Source organism: Mauremys mutica, chromosome 10 (assembly GCF_020497125.1).
Source record: "Mauremys mutica isolate MM-2020 ecotype Southern chromosome 10, ASM2049712v1, whole genome shotgun sequence".
NCBI classification, from domain to species: domain Eukaryota; kingdom Metazoa; phylum Chordata; order Testudines; family Geoemydidae; genus Mauremys; species Mauremys mutica.
In genome coordinates, this window is record NC_059081.1 from 78,165,886 (window position 1) to 78,192,253 (window position 26,368).

The following is a 26,368-nucleotide window of genomic DNA, read 5'->3' on the forward strand; positions in this document are numbered from 1 at the left end:
TCTCTTTTGCACTGCAGTCCGAGGTGTGATTGCAGCATATCTAAGTGTCACTCAATACGTGGGTGGTCTCACCTAGTGGCCAGAGCAGGAGTCAGGCCAGATCGCATACCAGGAGGTCAGAGTCTGAGACAGGCCAGAGGGCAAACCATTGAGTCAGGAGGCCGACAGCAGGAGCAGGTGTAATACAAAAGAGACCATCCAAACCAGGGGAGACCGAATTGAAAGGACACCTGCCTCTTCCTGGGCTTGATTTAAATAAAAGCTGGGATCCAATCAGGACCCCCCAGCATTCCACCAATCGGCTCCCAGGACTGGAGCCCTCTCTCAGAGTTCAGCTTCTAGTTTGGCAGCAGTTAGCAGGTTGCTGGATCCTCAGGGCCTGTGCTAGACTATGGTTCAAGACCTGCTGCCTTGCTACCGAGCTTGCTCGTGTGAGCATCAACAGCAGTGAAGATGGGTAGTAGCTAGCCCCTCAGACTGCTGGGTAATTACTCAGCTAACTAGTCCTCCGTGAAGCCGTGGCTCCAGTGCTCCTCCTAGCTGGCTATCTGCGTCCACATGTACTGCAATCACTGCCTGCCTGCAGTGTAGACATAGCCTTAGTCTCCAGCGGGGAGGAGTGTTTGTGAATTTTGCAGATCTCAGGATGCAGGGTATTAGATCACAAACCTACCCAGCTGATTCCATGCTAAGATACAATAACCCGCTGGATATATTAGGTCACATTAGTTTCGCTGAATTAGAAAGAGCAAGTTTTGCTTCCCTTCCCGGGGCCATGGTTATTTCACATTTCTGATTCAAATCATGACTCATCTGATCACAGTCCTCTTGGTTCTAGATTATTATGTAAGCAGAAACAACTGTTATGTTCAAATTGGAAAAGAGCCCCAGGCCTATCCATTACGAAGCTGGGAGACATCACCTGACCAGCTTTTCTTTCCACGGTTTTGCAGTTAAAAATGGTGCCCGTTACAGTCTGAAAAGGGGTGCCTGAAGGTGGGCAGGCAGGAGAACCGTGATTCAGAGTGTTATAGACAGGACCCTGAGACCACTCCCCGCTTGTTATAACCCTGTGCAATATTCACCGGAGAACAACCGCCGACATACCCCGTGAAAAAGTCTTTGTTGTTACTTCCATAGCAGTGCCCCTCCCCCACCCTCAAGCACAATTAAAGAGAAAAACTAATCAGCATCAAGGAACAAAGGGCTTAATAAACAGATGAACAAAGAACTGTGCACTGTTATATAACGAGTCTAGAGCCAGATCCTGCTCCCACTGAAATCCGTGGTAAAAATGGTCGTGACTTTCATGGGGAAATAGTTTTTAGTTTGTGTAATGTTTAGAAACGGCAGAACTGGAATTAATTTGCAAACTGGAAACCATTAAATTAGGCTTGAATAAAGACTGGGAGTGGATGGGTCATTACACAAACTAAAAACTATTTCCCCCTGCTCATACTCACTCCTTCTTGTCAACTGTTTGAAATGGGCCATCCTGATTATCACTACAAACGTTTTTTTTCTCCTGCTGATAATAGCCCACCTTAATTGATTTGTCTTGTTAGAGCTGGTATGGCAACCCCCATTTTTTCATGTTCTCTGTGTATATATATCTTCCTACTGTATTTTCCACTGCATGCATATGATGAAGTGGGTTTTAGCCCAGGAAAGCTTATGCCCAAATAAATTTGTTAGTCTCTAAGGTGCCACAAGTACTCCTCGTTCTTTTAGCAGATACAGACTAACATGGCTACCACTCTGAAACCTGTAATTAAAGACTATCGAGGTGCAGAAGCTCTGAAGTAAAGTTGCACAAGCAATCTTTATTCTGGCACTTCCTACATATTGAGTATTTGCAAACGTAATCATGTTCTTTTACTGTAGTTTTTTGTATGCAATACCTATGATGAAATCCTGCATATGGTGGAAAAGGTAGTAACTTTGCCTGAAAGGGAATTAACAGTAAGTAAGGGGGCAGGCAGTGTTGTAGCCAAGAGATCTTTCTTAAGCATGCTGAGTGGTGTACAGGTAGCCTGTTCCCAGAAGCACTCTGAAATCGGTCTCTCTTTGCGCTGGTCTGCACTGGGAACTTTCACCAGCATAGCTACATCTCCACAAACCCCACACCCTTGAGAGACATCGCTATGCCAACCTCTCCCCTGTGCTAGATGGATGGGAGAATTCTTCCATTGACCTAGCTACTGCCTTTCAAGGAGGTGGATTACCTACGCTGATGGGAGAACCCCTCCTGCCAGCATAGGTAGGGTCTACACTACAGTGGTGCAGCTCCAGTTTGCCTCTGTAGCATTTCAAGTGTAGCTATATCTTTAGTCAGGGTAGGCTCAGAGACATGCCATTGGCTTCTGTGGATTTACTGGTTCAGCAATGCAGCTGCCGGGTTGCTTTGGTGCTTGTGAATAGGACCTCATCTCAAAAAAGATATACTGGCTTAGAAAAAGTTCAGAGAAGGGCAACTAAAATGATTAGGGGTTTGGAACAGGTCCCGTATGAGGAGAGATTAAAGAGGCTAGGACTTTTCAGCTTGGAAAAGAGGAAACTAAGGGGGGATATGATGGAGGTATATAAAATCATGAGTGATGTGGAGAAAGTAAATAAGGAAAAGTTATTTACTTGTTCCCATAATATAAGAACTAAGGGCCACTAAATGAAATTAATGGGCAGCAGGTTTAAAACAAATAAAAGGATGTTCTTCTTCACACAGCGCACAGTCAACTTGTGGAACTCCTTGCCTGAGCAGGTTGTGAAGGCTAGGACTATAACAGGATTTAAAAGAGAACTGGATAAATTCATGGAGGTTAAGTCCATTAATGGCTATTAGCCAGGATGGGTAAGGAATGGTGTCCCTAGACTCTGTTTGTCAGAGGATGGAGATGGATGGCAGGAGAGAGATCACTGGATCATTACCTGTTAGGTTCACTCCCTCTGGGGCACCTGGCATTGGCCACTGTTGGTAGACAGGATACTGGGCTGGATGGACCTTTGGTCCGACCCGGTATGTCCGTTCTTATGTTCTTATGACCTAGGATGTGGAGAAATAAAGATGCAAGGTGTCAAGGTGCAGAGAGGTGGAGCAAGTGCAGCTACATGCAATTGGCAATGGAATAATGCCCACAACCTGACACAGCACAGCCGTGAAACTGCTCCCAGCAAGGTCATGTAAGGAGAGTCTAACTTGTGTCCCTACACGTGTGGGGAGCTGCCTATTGATCTGGTCTCTAATGAGTTTCCATTTGGCTTGCTGCTCTTTGAAACTGCACCAAACAAGAGGCATTATTTCCTTTTGGATGTTTGGCCGGCAGGAGCAGCTTTTCCCCTGACCTACTGGAACGGGGAAGGGAGCACGCGTCTAGAGCACAGACTGAGAGGGGCTGGGGGTTAATGGTCTCGTGTCCAGCCGTCACTCTAGTATGTGACATCCCAAAGGGCTGCCCATGAATAAGCAGGAGTGAGAGAGCTCCAGCTACTGTATCTCCCATCTCATCTCTAGCTAGTCCCAATGTGGGCCCTTGCTCAATCCAGTGCATAGCGTAATGCTGACACTAGCTGAGGGGGGAGCGATAGCTCAGTGGTTTGAACATTAGCCTGCTAAACCCAGGGGTGTGAGGGGCCACTTAGGGATCTGGGGCAAAATCAGTATTTGGTCCTGCTAGTGAAGGCAGGGGCTAAACTCAATGACCTTTCAGGGTCCCTTCCAGTTCTAGGAGATGGGTATATCTCCCAGCAGGCCCCTTTTGTGTTATAAATGCAAGCTTTGTGCTACATAGTGAACTAGCACCTAATGGGTCATAGAATCTCAGGGTTGGAAGGGACCTCAGGAGGTCATCTAGTCCAACCTCCTGCTCAAAGCAGGACCAATCCCCAACTAAATCATCCCAGCCAGGGCTTTGTCAAGCCTGACCTTAAAAACCTCTAAGGAAGGAGATTCCACCACCTCCCTAGGTAACCCATTCCAGTTCTTCACCACTCTCTGAGTGAAAAAGTTTTTCCTAATATCCAACCTAAACCTCCCCCTCTGCAACTTGAGACCATTACTCCTTGTTCTGTCATCTTCTACCACTGAGAACATCCTCTTTGGAACCCCCCTTTCAGGTAGCTGAAAGTAGCTATCAAATCACCCCCCACACACTCACTTTTTCTGGGTCTGCTGCCCAACACGGGCTATTTAGAACACAAGCTGCCTGCTGTGTTCCTACTGCCCTCGGAGCCTGGAAGCAATATACAAGATCCACTGTGGCAACTGGTGTTCTAGCCTGCACCTGTGTCTAATTAAATCTGAGTGCAGAGCCACGCACCGAAGGGTGCTGACTGCTAAGGAGGCTGCGGTGCTAGTTGGATTTCTACCACTCCGTAGAGACTTCAATTCAGCCTTTTGCACTGCAGAACTTCCCGCCAGCGGGCAGGGGAGAGGACATGTCTGCCTCCTCCTGTGCCCATCGCAGGCATGCCAGGGCAGGAAGTGTGCATGCTGGAGCAGAGCTCCGCTACATCTATCGCTCCCGCTCCCCTGCAGCTTTAAACTTGCACCGGAATCAGATAGGCTCACAACTGGCTCCCTGATGGTGCATCTGGGCAGAGCTCTAGTGGGGTAGATGAATAAGCTAAGCAGCTACCCAGGAAAAGGCAAGTGAGCGGCTCATGATTAGGGCCCTGCCAAATTCACGGCCATAAAAAACACGCCACGTACCGTGAAATCTGGTCTTTTTTGTGCTTTTACCCTGTACTGTACAGATGTCATGGGGGAGACCAGTGTTTCGCAAATTGAAGGTCCTGACCCAAAAGGGATTTGGGAGGGGTCACAAGGTTCATTTAGGGTATTGTCACTCTCACTTCTGTGCTGATTTCAGAGCTGGGTGACTGGAGAATGGCGGCTGTTGGCCGGGCACCCAGCTCTGAAGGCAGCGCCCCGCCAGCAGCAGCGCAGAAGTAAGGGTGGCAATACCGCACCATGAGCTGTGTGGCCGGAGAGTGGCGGCTGCTGACTGAGGGCCCAGCGCTGCAGGCAGCAGCTCAGAAGTAAGGGTGGCAATACCATACCGTGCCATCCTTACTTCTGCGCTGCTGCTGGCGGTGGCTCTGCCTTCAGAGCTGGGCTCCCGGCCAGCAGCCGCCGCTCTCCAGCTGCCCAGCTCTGAAGGCAGTGTCACTGCCAGCAGCAGCGCAGAAGTAAGGGTAGCAGCACTGCAACCCCCCCCCCCCACACAATAACCCTGTGACCCCTCACAACTACTTTTTGGGTCAGGACCTCTACAATTACAACACCCTGACATTTCAGATGTAAATAGCTGAAATCACAACATTGATGAGTTTTTAAATCCTAGGACTGGGCATTTGGCAGGGCCCTACTCACGACAGGTCACTTCACAGCACAGTGCAGGCTGCAGATTCCTTTCTTTCTCCGTTCCCCTCCTCCTCGGAGCCCTGCTCAGATCCCAGCATATGCCCTCATGCTTCCTCTTCACTCTCCCCAGCGTCCAGGGTGGGTGTCAGCAACTCGCCTTTGTCCGTGTCCAAACCCACCGCTGGTCCTGCCGTTTCCCCAGTCCGAGACACTCCGACTGCCCCACAGGGCAGGGCCGCCCGGGGCGGGGGCAAGTGGGGCAATTTGCCCCAGGCCCCGGGCGCCGCAGGGGCCCCCACGAGAATATAATATTCTATAATATTGCAACTTTTTTTTTATGGAAGGGGCCCCCAAAATTGCTTTGCCCCAGGCCCCCTGAATCCTCTGGGTTGTCCTGCCACAGGGGCAGATATAAAAAACAGTTTTCCTCAAAATTAGAGGCTGAAGGCAAAGGAGGGAAGAGCCTAATTCTCCCGACATGAAGGCAAATAACCTTATTCACATGTAGGGTTGCCAGGTGTCCTGTGCAGTGTCCGGTCAGTACTGCTGACTGGACACCAAATGTCCAGTTACCTCAGCAACCGCAATTGGCCTCTGCCCCTGGGAGGGCGGGAAGAGCAGCTGCTGGAGGAGCTCGGTGGATGGAGAGAAGCTTAATCTGAGGAATGGGCTCCCAGAGAGGTAGGTAGCAGCACCGCCCGGGGAGGGATCCTGTGGCATTTGAGTAGAGGGGTCGGAGGCTGGGCTCGCTGCCTGTGACAGCCTATCCCACCTTCTCACCCTCCTGGGGCCCTGGCTCTGGGGACTGATGCCCGCCTCTGCCCCCCAGTGCCCTGATTGGGCGGGCAGGCAGTCTCCGTGTCCAGCTGAGACTTTGCAGGCTGCACGTGAGTCCCGGGGAAGGGAGGAGCGAGCGACAGGGGGTGAGGGTCTCAGGCGTGAGGGACAGGGGGGCCTGTAGTGTCCAGTTTTTAAAAATTGGAAAGTTGGCAACCTATTGACATGGACAGCCAAGGAGAGTTTGCTAACTTTGCCACATTGGACTGAGAGAGTCGAACATTGCACCACAAAGGGATGTTCGCTGAGATGCCGTGAAGCACGTCTGCGCCGTATTTGAGCCAGGAAGCTGCTGGTAGATTGCAGAGCTGTTAAATCTTGCTCGAGTAAAATAGAGGCTCCGATAAACCATCTGCTTATCAATCTGTTTGTATCATGTGCCAGGCTAGCTACAGTTATCAGTGAACTGTGGCCATTTGATAGTTAATCTCTTATTGCTCTGCAGAGGGGTGAGTGGGCTGAAGACCGATCTGGGAGCTGGGCATTTTCAGTTCTAATCCAGCTCTGCCCCTGTCTCTATTTGGCCTCACTGTGTCTCTCCCCTGTCTATAAAACGGGGCTCACCCTGGTTTGCTGGCATGTTACGAACACTGATTAATACATTGGGACAGTGATTTGAAGATGTCGGCTGGGATTCAAAGGAGCCCTAGGCACGAAGGCACTTGACACTGATTGGGTTGTAAGTGAGATTTGAAGAATCCCACCCATGAAATGTCATATAATAATTATTTAAATCCAAGTTGCCAGCTGGCTGGACCTGGTGTGCAGCAGAGTCCAGGGAAGGAGGGGAGAAGGGCCCAGCATTGTCCAGCAGTGACCCCGTCTGAGTCGGGAGCTGCGCTGGTAGGATACCAGGAGGCTGGCTCCAGACACTCCTTGGCCAGAGGGATGGTGGGCAGCGAGAAGCGAGTGCTCTGGAGGGCACATCTGGGGCTTCACAGGACATAAAGCTGCAGCCTGCAACATGAGTGACTCAAAACATGAGCAAGTGATTAGATAGGATGATAATGTGCCAGAGATAAATGGGGAGGGGAAGGGAAGGGGGGGGAGGGGGAAAGGCATGGGGGGGATCAAGGGGCAGACCCATTTTTAAAGCGATCCCTTGATTCATTGGGGGAAATTGGAGTTCCCAGTTTTCCAAGGGCCATATGCCAGGGGTACAGCAGAATCGTTAGGCAACACACCAAAAATACAGGGGGAAGCTTGAAAGAGAGGGGGGGGGGTTCATTTTAACCTTGCTACCTGGTAACTGCAATGCCATGAGTCTTTAGTGTTCCCGATGGCAAGTTACAGTGCCACCCACCAAACGAACGGCAAGGAAACGTTACGGCCCCGTACACCTTGTAATCATTTAACCCAACCGAGCCGCCTTCTATGCCCAGGATGCCTGTGAGATTGGATAGGACTGGTTGTCTTGTGCCACCTGGTGGATGTTAGCCCTAACTACAGGCCTAGAGCCACACCCACGAAAGCTCCTGCTCCAAAATTTCTGTTAGTCTATAAGGTGTCACAGGACTCTGTGGCTTTTTACAGCTCCAGACTAACATGGCTCCCCCTCTGATACGTGACAGCAGCCAAGGTGAACCTAGCTGAATGAGCGATTGATTCGTTGATTGCAGGGTCAGAGCGCTGTCTGGCTCGAAAGCTTGTCTCTCTCTCACCAACAGAAGATATCACCTCACCCACCTGGTCTTTCCGAACTGATTCATGAAAGACTTTGATACCCCTAAAAAGTCCCATCAGTCCTGCAGCTATGTTAAAAAAATATAACCAAGGCTATTTTAACAGATTTACAGAGGACAATACCAGAGGCAGAGAGCAGAGCACAGATTCTCTCAGTGCCCCAGCTGAGAGTTACTGAGTTTCTAGACCCCAGTCGAAGCAGGGAAAAGTCTTTCTCCCTCACAGGAAGGGGTTAAGATGTTTAAAAAACCCAGCAGGGTCATGTTGCTCAATGGAACCAGACAGATCACAGTGTTGTCAAGCCAAAATCCCAGAATTTCCCCAGCCAGCATTTTCCCCAACTCCCACTGAAGACCCTGCTGCAGTCTCTGGAACAAAGCCTTTTCCAGTGCCTGATGCAAAACCCAGTGAAGTCAGTGGGAGCTGCTAGGGGGCTTTGGATCATATCCCGTGGTGTCCTGGGAAGACATAAATCACTACAGCTCACTGCCCTTATGGACAGCTCCACAGACAAGTCCTGCTCTGAGGACATGCAGCTGTGCTCTTTTTGCTCCTCAGGGAGAAAAAGTTAACCCTTTCCCTGCTAATCCCTAGATATATACTATACTGTTACCCCATCAGTTGTATTCCCTTGGCTTCTGCTGAGCCCCAGGTGATCAGACCTCCCATAGAGAGGAGTGACATTTTTTTGGCCAAAAAAACCCACTTCTTGGCAAAAAATCAAAACAGACCCCTGCAGCTTCAGCAGCACAAACAGTTTGCAAATGCATGTCAGTTTTTGCTAAATAGTTTCTGCTCCCCACCAAAAAAAAGTTTCCATGGCTTTTAATCTGAAGTGATTTTGCCTGGAAATTTCCTTCAGTTGTATTTAAAAATGGAAACATTCAAAAGCTGGAGATTGAAACAAAATTTCGTTTTGGGCCTACTAAATGTGTGTGTTGAGCCAAAACATTTGTTTTTTTGAAATTGCTAGCAAACCAAGAAAAAATAAGTCAGTTATTTGCCCAGCTCCAGTCCAAAGTATGTTTCTGAGCATGAAATCTTAGTTAAGAAAGGGAGAGCTTTAGGATTTCCTGCACCTCAAGGAAGACGCTAATAAAACCGCCCTTTGATTTCATTTCTTGTTAAAGAAATCCTGCAATTCCGCATATTTTTATTTAGAAGTGATGTGATGGTGCCTCATGGGAATTATAGTTTGTTTTCCTCATGTACCCCGTTCTCCTTTCTGGGCTGATCTCCCCTACCAGACCACATCTCCCATGATGCAACCCTCTCCCCCCATTAAGAGGTAAGAATGCAGTGCATTATGGGAGATGTGGTCTGATCAGAGAGCCTGGTCCACAGAGGAGAATGGTGGCAAGAGTCATCTCCCATTAGTCACCACAGCAACATCTTCTAAATGGAGGTTTTCAGCTTCAGTATTTAAGTTTTTGATTTTTTGCTGAAAACTTGACCTTGTCTGTGGAAAAAAAAAATGTAGACAAAAATTCATTTGAGTCTTGCAGCAAAAAGAGCTTATTTTCCAAACCAGCTCTACCTCTCGTGTTTTCCCAAGGGAGCACGAAGATGTCACTGTAAAGAGAAGCTAGATGGAGGGAAAATGCAGTGTTGTGTGAAGGAGTGGGGAGGCGCTGGAGGGAGCCATTGGGAGCCACAGGGGCAGAATAAGAGGAGCTCAGTATCTCTGTAGTGGCCTTTTGGGAAGGACTGAGTGAGGGGTTTGAGAGGACTGGCTGCCATGAAGGGAGGACTGAAGGGGAGATCTTGGCTTCAGTGGGTGCCGGAGGTGAAGAGTGAGAGATGGAGATATCAGGGATGGCAGTGAGCTTCTGGGAAATGGAGCAAGTAGTCCACAGGAAGCAAGAGTCTTGCGGAGACGATTGATCCCAGTATGCACTGCTCCACTGCAGTCAGAGAAAAATAACCTGAACCGGCAGGCCAGGGTCATGTCTCAATGAATGGATGATGTTACCAACAGTGTCTGAAACTATCTCTTAACCCAGAAGCTGAATATCGACAGAAGGCTCAATACTCTGTATGAGGCATTTGGGGAAGCGTCACATGGCTTATGTTCTACTAACCCCCGCCGCCCTCCCCGGCACCGTGAATCCTGATGAAGAAGGGCTAAATCCTCAGCTGGAGCAGAGTGACCTTCAGTGGAGCTAGGTCAATGGATCTACACTGACTGACTCCAGCTGACGAACTGCCCTGAAATATGGACGCAACAAAGTTGGGCCTTTGACATGAGTGCTGAGCTTGTCAAAGCGGAGTGTCATATAGTGCCCCCCGTTTCCACTGCTCTCCTTTGAGTCTCCTTAGGTGCATTCTACCAAGATGAGACAGCCACTGCCTGGCAACAAGGATTTCATTGTAGCCACTCTATCAAAGTCAGATAAGTAGGGCCCTGCCGAATTCACAGCCATGAAAAACGTGTCACAGACCAAGAAATCTGGTCTCCTCCCGTTAAAGCTGGTCTTGTGTGTGCGCTTTTACCCTATACTGTACAGATTTCACAGGGGAGACCAGCATTTCTCAAATTGGGCGTCCTGACCCAAAAGGGAGTTGCGGGGGGGGGGGGGGTGTCACACGATTATTTTAGGGAGGGCTGCGGTATTGCCACCCTTACTTCTGCGCTGCTTTCAGAGCTGGGTGGCCGGAGAGCTGCGGCTATTGGCCGGGAGCACAGCTCTGAAGGCAGCGCCCTGCCAGCAGCAGCACAGAAGTAAGGGTGGCAATACCATACCATGCCAGCCTTACTTCTGCGCAGCTGCCTTCAGAGCTGGGTGGCCGGAGAGTGACGGCTGCTGACTGAGAGCCCAGCTCTGCAGGCAGCAGCGCAGAAGGGTAGCAATACCATACCGTGCCAGCCTTACATCTGCGCTGCTGCTGGCGACAGCTCTGCCTTCAGAGCTGGGCTCCCAGACAGCAACCACCGCTCTCCAGCTGCCCAGCAATGAAGGCAGTGCCGCTGCCAGCAGCAGCGCAGAAGTAAGGATAACAGTACCGCAACCCCCCCTACAATAACTTTGTGACCACCTACCTCATGACTCCTTTTTGGGTCAGGACCTCTATACTTACAGCACTGTGACATTTCAGATTTAAATAGCTGAAATCACAAAATTTGTGATTTAAAAAATCCTCTGACCGTGAAATTGACCAAAATGGATTGTGAATTTGGTAGGGCCCTACAGATAAGGTTCAGCTCAGTTTCAGAAAAGGAAGCCGCTTGCCAAACCAATAGCAGAGGGAAGAGAAGCCAGAAAGATGACATTTCATTTATTACATGTTGTGTAACCCCCAGCAGAAGGGAGCAATATTGTCTATGGCTGTCTCAAAGAATGTGGAGAAGGAAGGAGTAATGCTAGATTCCCAACAACTGGAGAGCAATGGGAAACAGCTGTCTGACACATTCTTTGAGACAGCTGCTCTGAACGAGGGTCATTTGTTTAAAATCAAACTCCTCCGGCCAGCCCGTTAACCTCTCGAGAAGCTATTGTGAAAGAAATTAGGGTGATCTTGAAGTTTGTGAAGGCTGAAGATTATATGCCACCTGCAGATGTGACAGAGCGTTATCGTCCCATTCATCACAAAGTTCAGAGGACCATATGTTCAAAATCACAATGCCGGAGGAGACGTGCCTCTTTCAAGCAGCGTGGAAGCAATGGTTTTCAGCTAACACAGCTTGGCATGGACTGGGATGTGAATCAAGATGGCTAGAAACATATTGCCTCCACGCTAATCACAGCATAATAGTCACCCACTCATAGTAAAGTGTTACAGTCAATAGACATAACAGGGACCAAAAGTAATGCTAATACTTCTGCTTCCAAACTGCATCCTTTGTACCTTCCTTTCATTTTCACCAGACTCAGGGCTGGTCTACGCTACGCAGGCCCTGTTGATACAGCGATACTGGTGTAGCTGTGCCAGCAGAATATCCTCATGAAGACCCAGCTCATGTCAACATAAAGCATTTTTCTGTCAGCCTAGTAACCCCTCCTCCCCGAACGACATTCGCTATGCCAACAGAAGCACTCTCTTGGCACGGCTGTGTCCACCCTGGGTGTTTTGCCAGCAGAGAGATGTTTTCACACCCCCGACCAATGTATTTATGGCAATAAAACCTTGTGCTGTAGACCTGGCCTAAGACCAGCATCAATCTGTCCTTCCTGTAGTTTGTAGCCTCTCTCCCACTTGTCATCTCCTGAGCTACCTGGTTTTGGGACTGGCCGTGAGAATGAATTTTCATCTACTCTAGAACTATCAAGATGAAACAGTCTGAACCTGCAGGTTTGGTTTGAGCACCGGGTGCCTAATGAAGTCATCTATTTTTATTTTTTTTCTGTTGAGAGATAGAGTTGGTTCAAAGTTCTCCAGCAGAACCGTTTTCCATTGGAAAGTGCCAGTTTAGATAAACTTCTATTTAAAAAAAGAAAAAAAAATCCAAGTGAAGCTTTTGGTTAAAGTCAAACTAATGCTTTGACCAGATCACAATGGAATGTTTTGAAATGACCGTTTCAAAAATTGCTTTCGTTATATTAAGAGTTATAGAAAAACCTATAAAACAAAGTCAGAACCCAACCTATTTTGATTGACCCCAAACTGTTGCTTTTGTTTTAAATGAGTGCCTGGTTTGGATGTAGCTTTAACCAGTGGATTAAGCTAAACTGGAACAAAGCACTCATTTATTAAAAGCTCCATGTGTAGACAAACTTTCTCTGGGCTTATCATAGGTGCCGACCCTGTGGGTGTTCCGGGGCTGGAGCACCCACGAGAAAAAAATAGTGCTCCCCCCCCGCCCCACCACCACCATAGCCTTCCTGCCTGACACAATCAGCTGTTCAGTGGTGTGCAGGAGGCACTGGGGGCTGGGGGGGAGGGAGAGGAGCAGAGGCAGGAAGAGGTGGGGGGAGGGCAGGAAGGGTTGGAGGTGGGAGCTTGGGGGAAGGGGTGAAGTGGGGGCGGGGCCTAGGGCAGAGTGGGGGCAGGGGGGCTCGAGCACCCCTTGGGAACTCAGAAACGTGGCACCTCTGGGCCTTGTTACTTCCCTTTTACAATCATATGCACAGGGAGACGGTACGTACAGCGCCCAGGTAAATGTGGCCCGGATTGAGACTTCCCAGCAACAAGAGACAGTCCTGTATTGACCATGTCCAGCAGACACGTTGTTAAAGGATTGAAATCCTGCCGGAACTGGGTGCTAATTAGGCGTGTTTAATAAGGCGTTAATTAAGTGAGCTGCCTAGAACATTTTCAACACCTCACTGATTTTCCCAGTGTAGACAAATAATTAAGAACCGTGTCCATGTGCAGAGTTGAAACATGGCAAATGTAACCTGTGCAATGTGTCTATGCTATGCTGACAGCTACAGCTCTGCCCCCCAGGGCCAGATTTACAATGGCTCCAGTGGCTCTATGCTCAGAAGGGGCCTCGGCCTGCCCCTCTTGAACTGCACCCGAGACCTCGCTGGTTCCCCACTCCCACCACTTGCTCCTCTCGGCCTGCCTGCCGGCCGGCCAAGGGCTCCTCTCCACCCCCTGGCCCCACCCTCCTGGCCGGACCCCAGTGCACCTCTGTCTCTGGGCAGTCTCTGCTTCCCACCACCTGTGTGGCCGTACCTGTCTCCCCGGAGCTGAGCCGCTTGGGACTGATGCAGAAGCCTGGCCAGTCTCAGCCAGGCATGTGTGTGTGGGGGAACAGTGTGGGGGGCTTGGCTTGGCCCCTCCAGGCAAGTGCGTTTTGGGGGACCCCAATAATTGGCATATGCTGAAGCTAGAAGTGTCACACAGTGACATCAATACATGAAGCCACACGTGACGCAAATTAAAACTGGAGGGACAAAGTACAGATCTCTCCCCTGCCACCGGACAGTCTAGAGGGCAAGGGGGGCTGGAGTATGAGCACTCTGCGTTTAGGTTACAGTCCAACAACACACGTAAGTCCACGCTTCATTTTGGCTTCAATGGGGCGACGTGTGCTTAAAGTTCAGCATGTGCTTAAGTGCTTTGCAGGATCGGGGTCTTCTGAATTAAGCCACAAGAGATCTCCAGTGAACGAGCCTGTGAATGGGAGGTATTTTTGGGGTGATGAGGGCAGGCTAGCCAAAAGCTGGCTAGCTTTTGGCTCTGTCTCTATCGAAGCAGCAATTACTCATCAAGCAAAGGGTGGTGGTGGTGGTGGTGGTGGGGCTTTCCAGCCCTCTGGAAGCAGGACTTTCAGAGCCTATCACTTGAATGGGCGTGGGTTGGGCAAAACAAAAATCCTGGAGCTGTTTTGGGGTCACACATTGTGCTGCTCCTCTAGAAATCTGTTCCATGCAATTCTCGTGCCAGGGACTGTCAACAGGCCATTTTCCCAGCCAGAAAGTCAACCCATGGAAAAGCAGCAAACATAACTTTTAAAGATTCCTTTTTTTTTAAACACACCTTTCGGAAGGCGTTCCCATTCCCTTGGGAGCGACTGGGTGTTTGCCTTTCCCTCTCCTCGTCGCCTCGGTTGCTAAAGAAGAAAAATATAAACTGTTTGCAAAGTATGTTGGTGAAAGCCAGTTTGCGTTTGCTTTTCCCAGGGTGAAGTTTCCTTGTCTTTCTTTTTACAGTTGAGGAGATTAATTTAGTTAGATGAGCTCAGGGCAGCCCAGTGCTCCTTGAATGTGCACAAACATGTCCCTTTAAGACAAGGATGCCTTTTTAAATCTGCGTAAGGTATCCGAGGATCTGATACTGCATTGCGCATACACCAAGGCTCCTGTTGAAACCAATGTCCATTTCTGAGTGTGTGAGAAACACCAACGCAGGACCCACACCGTGCCGGAAACAGGTACAGAGGAGTAACACCATGGGAGCTGAGAGTGGGCAATAGGGCTGGATCCTCTGGTTCATTCCTCAGCACAGTTAAGAGCAGCCTTAGGGCTGCTCTAAGTTGCAGGAATGTGTAACAAGCTTCAGTGGTTACTACGCCAGCAGGGGATTGCTCGATACAGCTGTGCTCCAGCTATGTCCCCTTGCCCCGGCCGTGCCCATGCCCAGCCTCCTATGCCAGATCTGGGGAGATGATGGTGCAGAGATGGCTGTGCCCCCATTTACACTCCTCTTTTCTAAGGCGCGCCTCTACCTGGGGTCCCCCAAGGTTAGCAGAGGCTGGGACAGTAGGGGGTTCTCCAGCAGTACGGCTCCAATGGAGTGTGCGGCCAGGGAGTGGGGCCCACCTGACCTGCAGTAGGTGCGGAGGCACAGGGCCTCAGCAGAGATGGCGTTAAACTCCTGTGGATTCCCAGAGGTTGTCCAGATTTAGAGGTAGACTCTGAGCTTCATGTGCAGAGGTGTGGTGGGGCAGGCAAGTCTTTCCCTCTCAAGGCAGGAGTGTTGGTGAAGAAAGCTCATGGAATCAATAGCAGTGGGCATGGAGACCTGCACAGCACCTTTAAGCTCAGAAATGTTAGGCCAGAACCTAAACTGTCCAAGCACTGCCCCTAGATGGGGCCACGCAGCCCCTTCCCATGTCTCATCTGACAAAGCAACGGCTGGTATGTCTGATAACTGGATTAAGCACAAAAATGTTGTTCTTGGCAGTAACTCCACTGTATCTTCCTGTACTATGATGGGTAGGCTGGTGTTCAAATGCATGGCTAGAATTTTGGCTATGAATTAACATGGGATATTTAGAGGGAGCAGAGGGTGAAAATGGCCAATATCACACCCTTGGAAACAGTAACAGAGCATATTGTGAAACTACTGGTCACAACAATGACTGTGATAGCTAATGATAGGTGTCAGAAAATGGAGACTGGTAAATTTAATCAATGTACTAGGTAGATGGATGATATATGCATGGTACTTTTGTAGCTGGCATTGCAAGATGTTTACGTGCTAGATATGCTAAACAATCGCTTGGCCCTTTCTGCTTCGGCCACCATTCCAGAAGACATGCTTCCATGCTGATGATGCTCATTAAAAAAAAATGCGTTCATTAAATTTGTGACTGAACTCCTTTGGGGAGAATTGTATGTGCTCTGCTCTGTTTTACCTGCATTCTGCCATATATTTCATGTTATAGTAGTCTCGGATGATGACCCAGCACATGTTCATTTTAAGAACACTTTCACTGTAGATTTCATAAAACGCAGAGAAGGTACCAATATGAGATTTCTAACCAACCCAAGTTTTAAGAATCTGAAGTGCCTTCCCAGATCTGAGAGGGATGAGGTGTGGAGCATGCTTTCAGAAGTCTTAAAAGAACAACACTCCGAAGCAGAAATTACAGAACCTGAACCACCAAAAAAGAAAATCAACCTTCTGCTGGTGGGATCTGACTCAGATGATGAAAATGAACGTGTGTTGGTCCGCACTACTTTGGATTGTTATCGAGCAGAACCCAACATCAGCATGGATGCATGTCCTCTGGAATGGTGGTTGAAGCATGAAGGGACATATGAATCTTTAGTACATCTGGCACATAAATATCTTGCGACACCGGCTACAACAGTGCCATGCAAACACCTGTTCTCACTTTCAAGTGACATTGTAAACAAGAAGTGGACAGCATTATCTGCTGCAAAGATAAACAAACTTGTTTGTCTGAGCGATTGGCTGAATAAGAAGTAGGACTGAGTGGACTTGCAGACTCTACAATTTTACTTTGTTTTATTTTTGAATGCAGTTTTTTGTACATAATTCTACATTTGTAAGTTCAACTTTCATGATAAAGAGATTGCACTACAGTACTTGTATTAGGTAAATTGAAATATACTATTTCTTTTGTTTTTTTACAGCGCAAATACTTGTAATAAAAAATAAATATAAAATGAGCACTGTACACTTTGTATACTGTGTTGTAATTGAAATCAATATATTTGAAAATGTAGAAAACATCCACAAATATTTAAATAAATGGTGTTCTATTATTAACAGTGTGATTAATTGCGATTAATTTTTTAAATTGCTTGACAGCCCTAATTGTTAGATATACTACAGGATGGGGATGGGGCATAATACTATGCAGGGCCCAGAATCCCAGAGTTTGAGAGACATAGATGACATCTCTCCACTGGCTCCCTCTTCTCCATCACATCAAAGATAAGCTGTTTGTCGTCATTGTCAAGGCCCTTCAAAGCCTCTTCCCACCCTACCAATTATCTCTCATTTGTTATCAAGTTGTCAGCACCCTCCTCCGATCAGCCCATGTGCCGGCCTCCATCACCCACTAGTTACATTTCCAAAGAGGCCCCATTGTGCTTTTTCCCATGCTGCCCCTCACACTTGCAAGGACCTCTTCAAAGATCTGCAAACATTATCCTCCTTCAAACTCTCCTCTGTGTGATGGCTACAGAAAATGTTGTATGGGTAGGCCGCTGGTGTACGATACCACCAGCCTATTATGCTGACCAGTATCGTCTCAGTTCCCTGGTACTTGCTGATCTGTCTCCATCTGTTGTCTTTTGTCCTATACTTAGCTTGTAAGTGCTCTGAGGCGTGGGCTGTCTTTTCATTCTGTGTTTGTACAGCACCTAGCACTGTCATGTCCTGGTCCGTAGACCGGGGCTCCTAGGCGCTAGAGTAATACAAATAATACACACTAAGAGGAGGAAACACCCTCCCCCAATCTACCAGTTTAGTCTGCAACAACAAATCACCATCTTATGGTTATAGCATGGTCTCCTTACAGGGTTAAAGCTCTTTGAGTGCCTTCAAAGACATCCAGACATTAGCTTTAACCATATGCTCTGAATTCCCTTGGTTTGTAACACTCAGTTTTGAGCTAATTACCTCACGGATGTATTTTATCTAAAATTACCAATATACACACACAATCTTAAATCCGTTTTTAACAGTTTGTCACAGACAAAAAGCTCTTGAGGCTTCATAATAAGCATCAGAAATATAGGTACCACAGTCCGTTTGGTTCTATAAACTTATACTTTGAAATAGCTGTATATGCCAAGGTGTGTGTATGTGTGTGTGTGTGTGTGTGTTTATACACACACATCTATCTATCTATCAAACTGGGAATTTTGGATGCCAAATATTGAGACACCTTAAAGGGACCTGCTGTTCTGAGAGTGGGTGTTCAACTTTTTCTGAAGGTCAGGCCCCTTTAAAAGGGGTTTCAAGCTGGGCATCCAAAAATCAATAGTCATGGCTGAAGCCTTCACCATAAAGGCTAGGGGAGAATTATTCCATCTTTAGAAGCCTATGGAAATGGATTCCTCTGCTGATATAACTCCGCGTAGCTCTGCTGAAGTCCATTTGCACTACCTACAGTTTTGACTCAGTAATTTTATTAGCTGCCAGTTCCTGCTCAGCCAATTTACAACGGCAATGGTTTCCTTTCAAGGGTTCCCTTTATTCTGTATTTTTCTGGCTGCTCTTGGTAACATGTTTGAAATGCTGCTTGGTTTGTGTAGCTATCACAGCCTGGTTGTTTCGCTAGCTTGACTGTTCAGTTTTAGTTCTATGGGGTATAGTAGAGGTGCTGTCCTTGGGGACGCCAAATGGCTTGGAGACTATAAAACACCCATCGGTAGTGACCTAAACATCTCTGCATTAGGGGCGAGCCAATCATGTAGCTCACATGCCCGTGGGTTCTGGGCGTAGCACTGCAAGAAAGGAACACAGTTGTTTAGGAACTCAAAGAGCAGAATTCTCACAGGTGTAGCCCCCTTAGGTGGATTGTCAGCAGTGGGGATCGAACCCCAGGCTGTCTACATCTTCACGTGTGAGCCCCTATTGCCTGAGCATGGCCCAGGTTGTAGGCAGGCTCCTCAATGCCTCAGGCCCAGCCATCACTAGAGGGGGACAGAGCACCAGATCAAGTGGCCATGGCTTACACAGGTAGACATTTCAGAGGTGGGAAGGTTCAGATAATTAGGGTGATGGGTTGCGGAACAGTGGAGCAGAGGGTGGGAGAACAAGAACGAACGCACGCTACAAGGATTATTTTTGTAGCTGTTACTTTGTATGTTTATAGAAGAGAGAAGAGTCCAACACGTTAACCACTTGCCTACCTCCTGTACCTACTGAACTCAGGAAATGCATTTTACAGGTGACACACCGGTCCAATGTTTTAAAATATTAATGTTTGACACCTGGTTTGATAAAAACGAGTTGTCAGTTTCACTAAGTTAGCTACAACTAATCAGGAAAGAGATCTTGGAGTCACTGTGGATAGTTCTCTGAAGACATCCACGCAGTGTGCAGAGGCAGTCAAAAAAGCAAACAGGATGTTAGGAATCATTAAAAAAGGGATAGAGAATAAGATGGAGAATATCTTATTGCCCTTATATAAATCCATGGTACGCCCACATCTTGAATACTACGTACAGATGTGGTCTCCTCATCTCAAAAAAGATATACTGGCATTAGAAAAAGTTCAGAGAAGGGCAACTAAAATGATTAGGGGTTTGGAACGGGTCCCATATGAGGAGAGATTAAAGAGGCTAGGACTTTTCAGCTTGGAAAAGAGGAGACTAAGGGGGGATATGATGGAGGTATATAAAATCATGAGTGGTGTGGAGAAAGTAAATAAGGAAAAGTTATTTACTTGTTCCCATAATAAAAGAACTAGGGGACACTAAATGAAATTAATGGGCAGCAGATTTAAAACAAAAGGAAGTTCTTCTTCACGCAGCGCACAGTCAGCCTGTGGAACTCCTTGCCTGAGGAGGTTGTGAAGGCTAGGACTATAACAGGGTTTAAAAGAGAACTAGATACATTCATGGAGGTTAAGTCCATTAATGGCTATTAGCCAGGATGGGTAAGGAATGGTGTCCCTAGCCTCTGTTTGTCAGAGGGTGGAGATGGATGGCAGGAGAGAGATCACTTGATCATTACCTGTTAGGTTCACTCCCTCTGGGGCACCTGGCATTGGCCACTGTCGGTAGACAGGATACTGGGCTGGATGGACCTTTGGTCTGATCCAGTAAGGCCATTCTTATGTTCATTCAGTTTCATAGAAATCACCAGAAAGACCACATCCTGGGTGTTATAGAGAGGCTCACTTTAATAAGGGAACGCTCTTGTTACATAGAGAGATTTGATGATTATATTACTGCCTAATGTTTCTCTAAACAACCACAAAAAATAAGCTCACTGTAGTAATGATTATCCTGTGTCTGATATTTACATGGCAATGATTTGTAAGCCTCTTAAAACTTCCTAAAGAGCTAAAAAGAGCATTTAAAAATCCTCTGCCAAGTGCATCACAGCTAGCTGCCGCAGTGGGTGCTTATTTCATATAGAATATATTTCCACTGTGTTAACTTGTTACAGCTATTTTATACAGGGAGTTTTAGTGGGATGCTTGGCTAAGCTATTTGACCAGATGTTTTCTGCAGAGATTTGTATGTCTATAGAGCACAGCTAGGAGGACATTAGTGGCATGTTCCTTGAGTATATAGATCAATTGAAACATTAAGAGGACAGTCGGAGAGAACATGCTGCTGTGAGAGCAGGGTACATACTGTACTTTGAACATTATTGCACGTTCCTGCTGGCTGAAAGGAACGGATATAGCCAGTAGTTTCTCTTTTGGAACCAAGTTACTGAAGCGATGTATTGCTTTTCTGTCAGATGTCTAAACTCCTTGGATGTTATTTAACTTCCAAAAAGACCAGAAAACTGATGCTTTTGGATTGTGGGCTTCTGAACATTTTTCAGGTGAATAGTTTGCCAAAAGTGCAGTTTTGGTCAACCCGGAAGTATTTGAACATTTGACACGGGTGGCTTTGGCCGTTCACAAGAGGGCCAGAGGATGAGGAAGTGGTGATGGTGGATCTGTTGCTGCTCTCATTTGCCACCATAACTTTTAGCCCAGCTGATAGGTGAGGGCCCTAAGATGGGGGAGACCCAGGCTCAAATCCCAGCTCTGCAACAGATTTTTGATTCACCAGAAGTTCTGAAATTTTTCACGTACAGTTTGACCTGATCCAAAAACTTTGATTTTTCAGCATTGCCACCAAAATGAAAAATCAGTTATTTCCCCAACTCTAATATGAAGTGCCCTGGAGATAGAGGTGGATGGGAGATGGGGAAAGGATGGTGTTTAAGGGACACATTTGCCAGGATCTCATTACAGCAGCCTTAAATGTGCAACTCAGTCAGTTCACAATCTGACCAGAGTGAGGTTGATGAGTGCTTCTGTCACAATGTCTGAGGATGCTGTTTCTGGCTTGAGCCTTTCATGCAATATTGGAAGTAGATGGAGTTCGTGCGTACTCAGAGTGAGCGTGAAGCAGATTGCTGGAACTCTGCTAATAAAAGAGCATTTACCTTATGCCTGGACTACAAGATGTTTGGGAGGATGTTGGGTTTTGATTCTAAGAATGAAGAGATATTGTTGGGTCTTTTGACACCACTGTTCCATTGTGATGACACCATTATCCATCCGCTAAGCAATAGCAGATTTCTGGTGCCATGCTCTCTGGAGGAGGAGACATGAAGACGGGGAGTTTTGCCATTGATGCTGGTTAGGATGCTAAGTTTCTAATCGCCCCAAACTGAACACCCCTGCCCTGCTCCTTCTCCAAGGCCCCCCTCCCTCTGTTGCTTGCTCTCCCTCACCCTCACTCACTTTCACCGGGCTGGGGGCTGGGGGTGGGTGAGGACACCAGATGGGGGTGCGGGCTCTGGGGTGGGGCTGGAGACGAGGGGTTTGGGATGCAGGAGGGGGTGCGGGCTCTGGCTCGGGGTGTGGGCTCTGGGGTGGGGCTGGGGGTGAGGGGCTTGGGGTGCAGGAGAGGGCTCTGGGCTGGGGTGAGGGGTCTGCGGTGGGGCTGGGGATGAGGGGTTTGTGGTGCAGGAGGGGGCTGGGGTGTGGGCAGGGTGCAGGCTCTGGGAGGGAGTTTGGGTGTGGGAGGGGACTCCGGGCTGTGGGATGGGTTGCGGGATGGGGAAGCATCCACAGGAAGCAGTCGCCAGGTCCCTGCAGCCCCTAGGCGCATGGGTGGAGGCTCCACATGCTGCCCTCATGCCCGGAGGCGCTGCCCCCGCAGCTCCCATTGGCTGTGGTTCCCAGACAATGGGAACTACAGAGCCGGCCCATGGGGCGGGGGCAGCGTGTGGAGCCTGCCCTCCGGAAGCCACGCGGAGCTAGGGTAGGCAGGGAGCCTGCCTTAGCCCCGGGACACCACCGACCGGACTTCTAACAGCCCAGTCAGCAGTGCCAACCGGAGCTGCCAGGGTCCCTTTTCGACCGGGCGTTCCGGTCAAAAACTGGATGCCTGGCAACCCTAATGCTGGTAGGGTCAAGCTTTGGCTCTCAGTGAACGGCCTGCAGTGTTCATTTATATTGGGTTATAGCCATTTAAAGACCAGGGCCAGGTTGTGGTTGATCGCATGTGAGGGTACCATATGACAGAGCGGGCCTGCCTGCCTCCCCCGAGCAGGAACCCAGGCACTGATGGGCAGGTGAAAGCTGGACGTTCGAGGCTAGTTCCTCGGGGAGGGGAGAGGGCACCCCACCCGCACACCAGCCAGATAAGCTGGCCCAGTTCAGAAGGGAGGTCACACTTCCCTCTTTCACAGGCTAGCATGCACCCTTCCCCGAAGAGAAGAACAGCATCCGGGCAGGTGCTCCTGCACACCCCCTCCCCAGAGGTAGCATAAACTCTTTGTAGGAAGCAGAAGCAGAAGGTCCATTGCATTCATTACAGGAGCGCAGAGGAGAGGAATTCGACTAGTAGGTTAACTGGGTGACTGCAGGCCCAGCACAAGAGGTCCGGTACACAAGCAGGGAGTGGAAAGACGCAACAGCAATATTAACAAACTGGTTAACGTCAACACCTGGCAAAATCCTTGGGACCCTTTAAAGAAGAGACGGGCCTGGGCTGGGAACCCAGTTCTCCAACATGCCACTGAGCACAGCAAGGGAGGATTAGCAGTGAGTTAACTAGTATGTTTTATCAATGTGCTCGTTATGTCACGTCCTGTGGTTCCCCGATACAGCTCACACAGCCTTTGCACCCCCTCCAATAAGGGCCACTTTGCCAGTGGTGTCTTTATGGCAAAGCAGTTTGCGCCAGCAGACAAAGCCCCGTGAAGCGTCCGTCCCAGTGGCGGTGAGCGTAAGGATTCTGGCAGGGAGTCCTGGGGCAAGAAATGAGCACACCAAGCCAGGGAAGCGGACCAGGGAAAGGAAGAGCATACCAAGGCTTTCAAAGTCTCTCCTCCTCCTCCACAGATGCTGAGCAGGAGCAACATCTCCTTCTGCAGCCATGCACCTCGAGGCTGGGTCATGGCACTTATGCTGCTGCCCTGCACTGCCCCAGGAGCAGCAATAAGGAGACTGCGCCTCAGGCCGGTGCTGCACCCTGCACAGTGGTGGTGTGTGCAGTGGACGGTGCTGATTCCTCCCACTGGGCAAGGAACACACAACAGCCGGCAAAGAGGGCAAATTCTTTTACTTGTGAGAAACCATTTACTCTCCTGTACAGACCTTGCTTGCATTGCCTGGTCGGGGCTCTAGGAGTGACTTGCAGCCTAACGATCCCTGTGCCAGGGCACAGCCCGGTGTAGGGACCAAGCGGAGGTGGGTTATGGTTCATCTATCCTGGGGTAGAGGGTGCCAGTCAGCCCCCCGCACTGCTTAGGACTACCCTGCCTTGTGCCTATCTAGAAGTGACCATGTCTCTTGCTGCACCTAGCACACCCCTTGTTCCAGGGTCTCTCTGTCCACTGCAGTGCAATCTGGGCTGCTGACCAGCACCAGGTGAACCAGCCGCAGAGCGAGCCTTGGTGTTCAGCTAGAGAAGATTGAGATGAAGGCCCTTTCAGGGCATGTCTACACAGCATTTTGGAGTGCAGCTACCAGCCCTGGCCTAAGAGGAGAAGTAGGTTTGAAGCGTAATTACTAACTAAGGGGCATTTGGGGGGAGGGATAGCTCAGTGGTTTGAGCCTGCTAAACCCAGGGTTGTGAGTTCAATCCTTGAGGGGGCCACTTAGGGATCTGGGGCAAAATCAGTACTTGGTCCTGCTAGTGAAGGCAGGGGGCTGGACTCGATGACCTTTCAGGGTCCCTTCCAGTTCTATGAGATGGGTACATCTCCATATTATATTTAGAAGTTAGAGAGTTGAGTCTTCACTCTGGCCTTCTGGCGCCAGAGTCAGATGGAGAGAGGCGCGGCTCTTGTCTGGCAGGTCAAGTGTACATGTGGGTTCCTGGAAGCGTGACTGGAAAAGTCACACAGGCCAAAGGCCAGCATTACTCATGGTGGGAGAGGAGAGAAAAAGTTACTGCCACAAATCTAAGAACATCTACTCTGCGAAGCTGCTGGGGAAAGAGCTCTACCATAGGGCTGGGGAAATATCTGCAGAGCGCACAGCAAGCTGTGCCTCAGGGGAGAGGCCGGAGCTGGGGCAAGAGAGATTGTAGGTCAGGGCAGACTTCCAGCCGAGTGGCATATCCTCCATTACCTTCCTTCATTGTTAAAGCCCCTCTTGACGGCGGCAATGCTGCAGTCATGAGAGAGAATGAGGGCTAGTTGCTGCTAGGTCTAACCCTTCTTCGGGACACTATCACCACATGGCCTGGCCTTCACGAGCTGAGAGCACCAGGCCTCACGGGTGGAGCTTAGAAGTTCCAGCTCGTTTGGAGGCCTGGGAAAAGCAGTGGGGGAGCAGGAAGCACTTTCACAGCTGGTGGACACTGCTGCTGACATCACAGATTTCTCTAGATTAGCCCCTGGGCTCCGGACTCCCCCAGATGCAGTTCACAGGCTTTGCTGACACTTGCTGTTACCTACTCACTGTGCCACCAAATGACTCTCCCATCTGTTGTGCTTTCCCATGCCTCTCTTCCCCCCTCCTCGTCTCCATGCTGATGCCCTTCACATCTCTTTCCCCCCTTCCCCTGTCACTTACCTTCCCACCCCACACAAAGAGAGTTAAACAATTAATAAGCAAGCATAGCTCACACCCTGGGAATCCAGGACATAACTTTATACATTGCAGGAGCGCTGCGGCAATTCAAGCTAATCTACCACCAAGCAGCAACCCACCAACACACTTAAAAAAGCTACAACTCCTCTTCCGTCCCTTTCAATTCCCCTCCCCCAGGCCATTTTTCTGCTGGGTTCACCTCTAATGGCCGGTCTATATCAGAGGCAGCTACTTCAGCCTGTAACTTGTTTAGTTCAGTTGGTAGAAGCTCATTGTTTTAATCACTGAAGGTTCCAAATTCAAACTCTACTCACAACCCAAGCCCAGTGGTTGTTACTTCCTGATTTCACCTCAGGGTATTAACAGCTGGTATTTCCTAAGACACAGGATCTGGCACTAGAACTGTGCATGTGTCAGGAGAATACCCTGTTGTTACCATGATCTATCCAAGTTTTTTTTTTATACCCACACATTAGGGCCCTGTGCAGCTAAAGGTGTGGGAAGAGAAAGAAAGGAAGAAAGAAAATGAGTGTATTCCAGGACAAAGGAGTTAAAATTTACAGCTATTTCAATCTGCATCTGCAAAGGATTTTTTCTTGCTTCCAACTGTTAAACTTCAAGTGTAAAGTGCTGCGCTCCTGTATGGACATTTGCTTTCAATTAACGAAGCTAAATCCTGAACTGAAATAAAACGAGGTTACAGTATTTACCAGACACAACACATACAAGCTGAATGTGCTGCTAAGCTAAGGTTATCTGCCCCCTGGTGTTACCCTCTCATTTTACGTTTGAAGTCCAGTCAGAACAGACAGACTTGTTTAGAAAGCACCAATTATCTTGTTGTGTACAACGGAGGTTCTCAAACTGGGGAGCGTGCCCCCAATCTGAGGGGGCGTGAGAAGCTTTAGGGGAGGGGCGGCTGCTGGCCAGATGCCCAGCTCTGAAGGCAGCACTGCTGCCAGCAGCAGCGCAGAAGTAAGGGTGGCAATACCATACCATGCCGCCCTTACTTCTGCGCTGCTGCTGGCAGCGGCTCTGCCTGCAGAGCTGGGTGGCGGTATACATACTTGTCCGGTGAGAGCAGAGGTGGGGGACATAAATGACAACAGACACAAAGAAGGGGGGGGGGTGATCAAATAGGTTTGAGCACCACTGAATTATACAAGAATCTGTTGGTGATCTTCTGGCCTCCCACTCAACTTTACATTTCTAGGTCGCCTGCAATTGGTATGACATGGCAAATATTATGTCTAGCGGGTTGTTATAGATCTGAGTGATTTAAAGCTGGTAAAAAGATTGTCATCACATTGCTTGAGGAAAAATTGGTTTTTCATCTGTATTGAATTTTTGATGGAAAATGCACACCACTTAGTGTGTTCAGTGCACCACTTAGTTAAGGGTTAGAATGAGCCCTTGTTCAGGGCTCTGAATATGGCATGGTGCCTAGTCATGCTGTTCCAGGGAGGAACTGACTCAGAACTGCCTCCTTCTGGGGATGGGGGTGTAATTTGCTGCTCCCTTTTACAGGGTGTAGCATACTCCCCTCCCAGCTGGGAGCTGAGGGAGCACAGCCAAGCTTTGCCATGGCCTGGTCCCTCTCCATCCCCTCCTGGCTC

The 26,368-nt window shown here is 48.8% G+C and overlaps 1 long non-coding RNA gene across 3 annotated transcripts; it reads left to right on the forward strand.

The window, feature by feature from the left end:
- Positions 1-21,247: 21,247 nt before the first annotated feature.
- LOC123378250 lies at positions 21,248-25,442 on the forward strand. 3 transcript variants are annotated; one of them, XR_006582530.1, is made up of 4 exons: positions 21,248-21,341; positions 22,528-22,754; positions 23,518-23,703; positions 25,229-25,442. It is a non-coding gene; the product is annotated as an uncharacterized LOC123378250 (long non-coding RNA). The 3 variants fall into 3 exon arrangements; XR_006582531.1 differs by having other exon boundaries at positions 23,535-23,703; XR_006582529.1 differs by having other exon boundaries at positions 23,555-23,703.
- Positions 25,443-26,368: the final 926 nt, after the last annotated feature.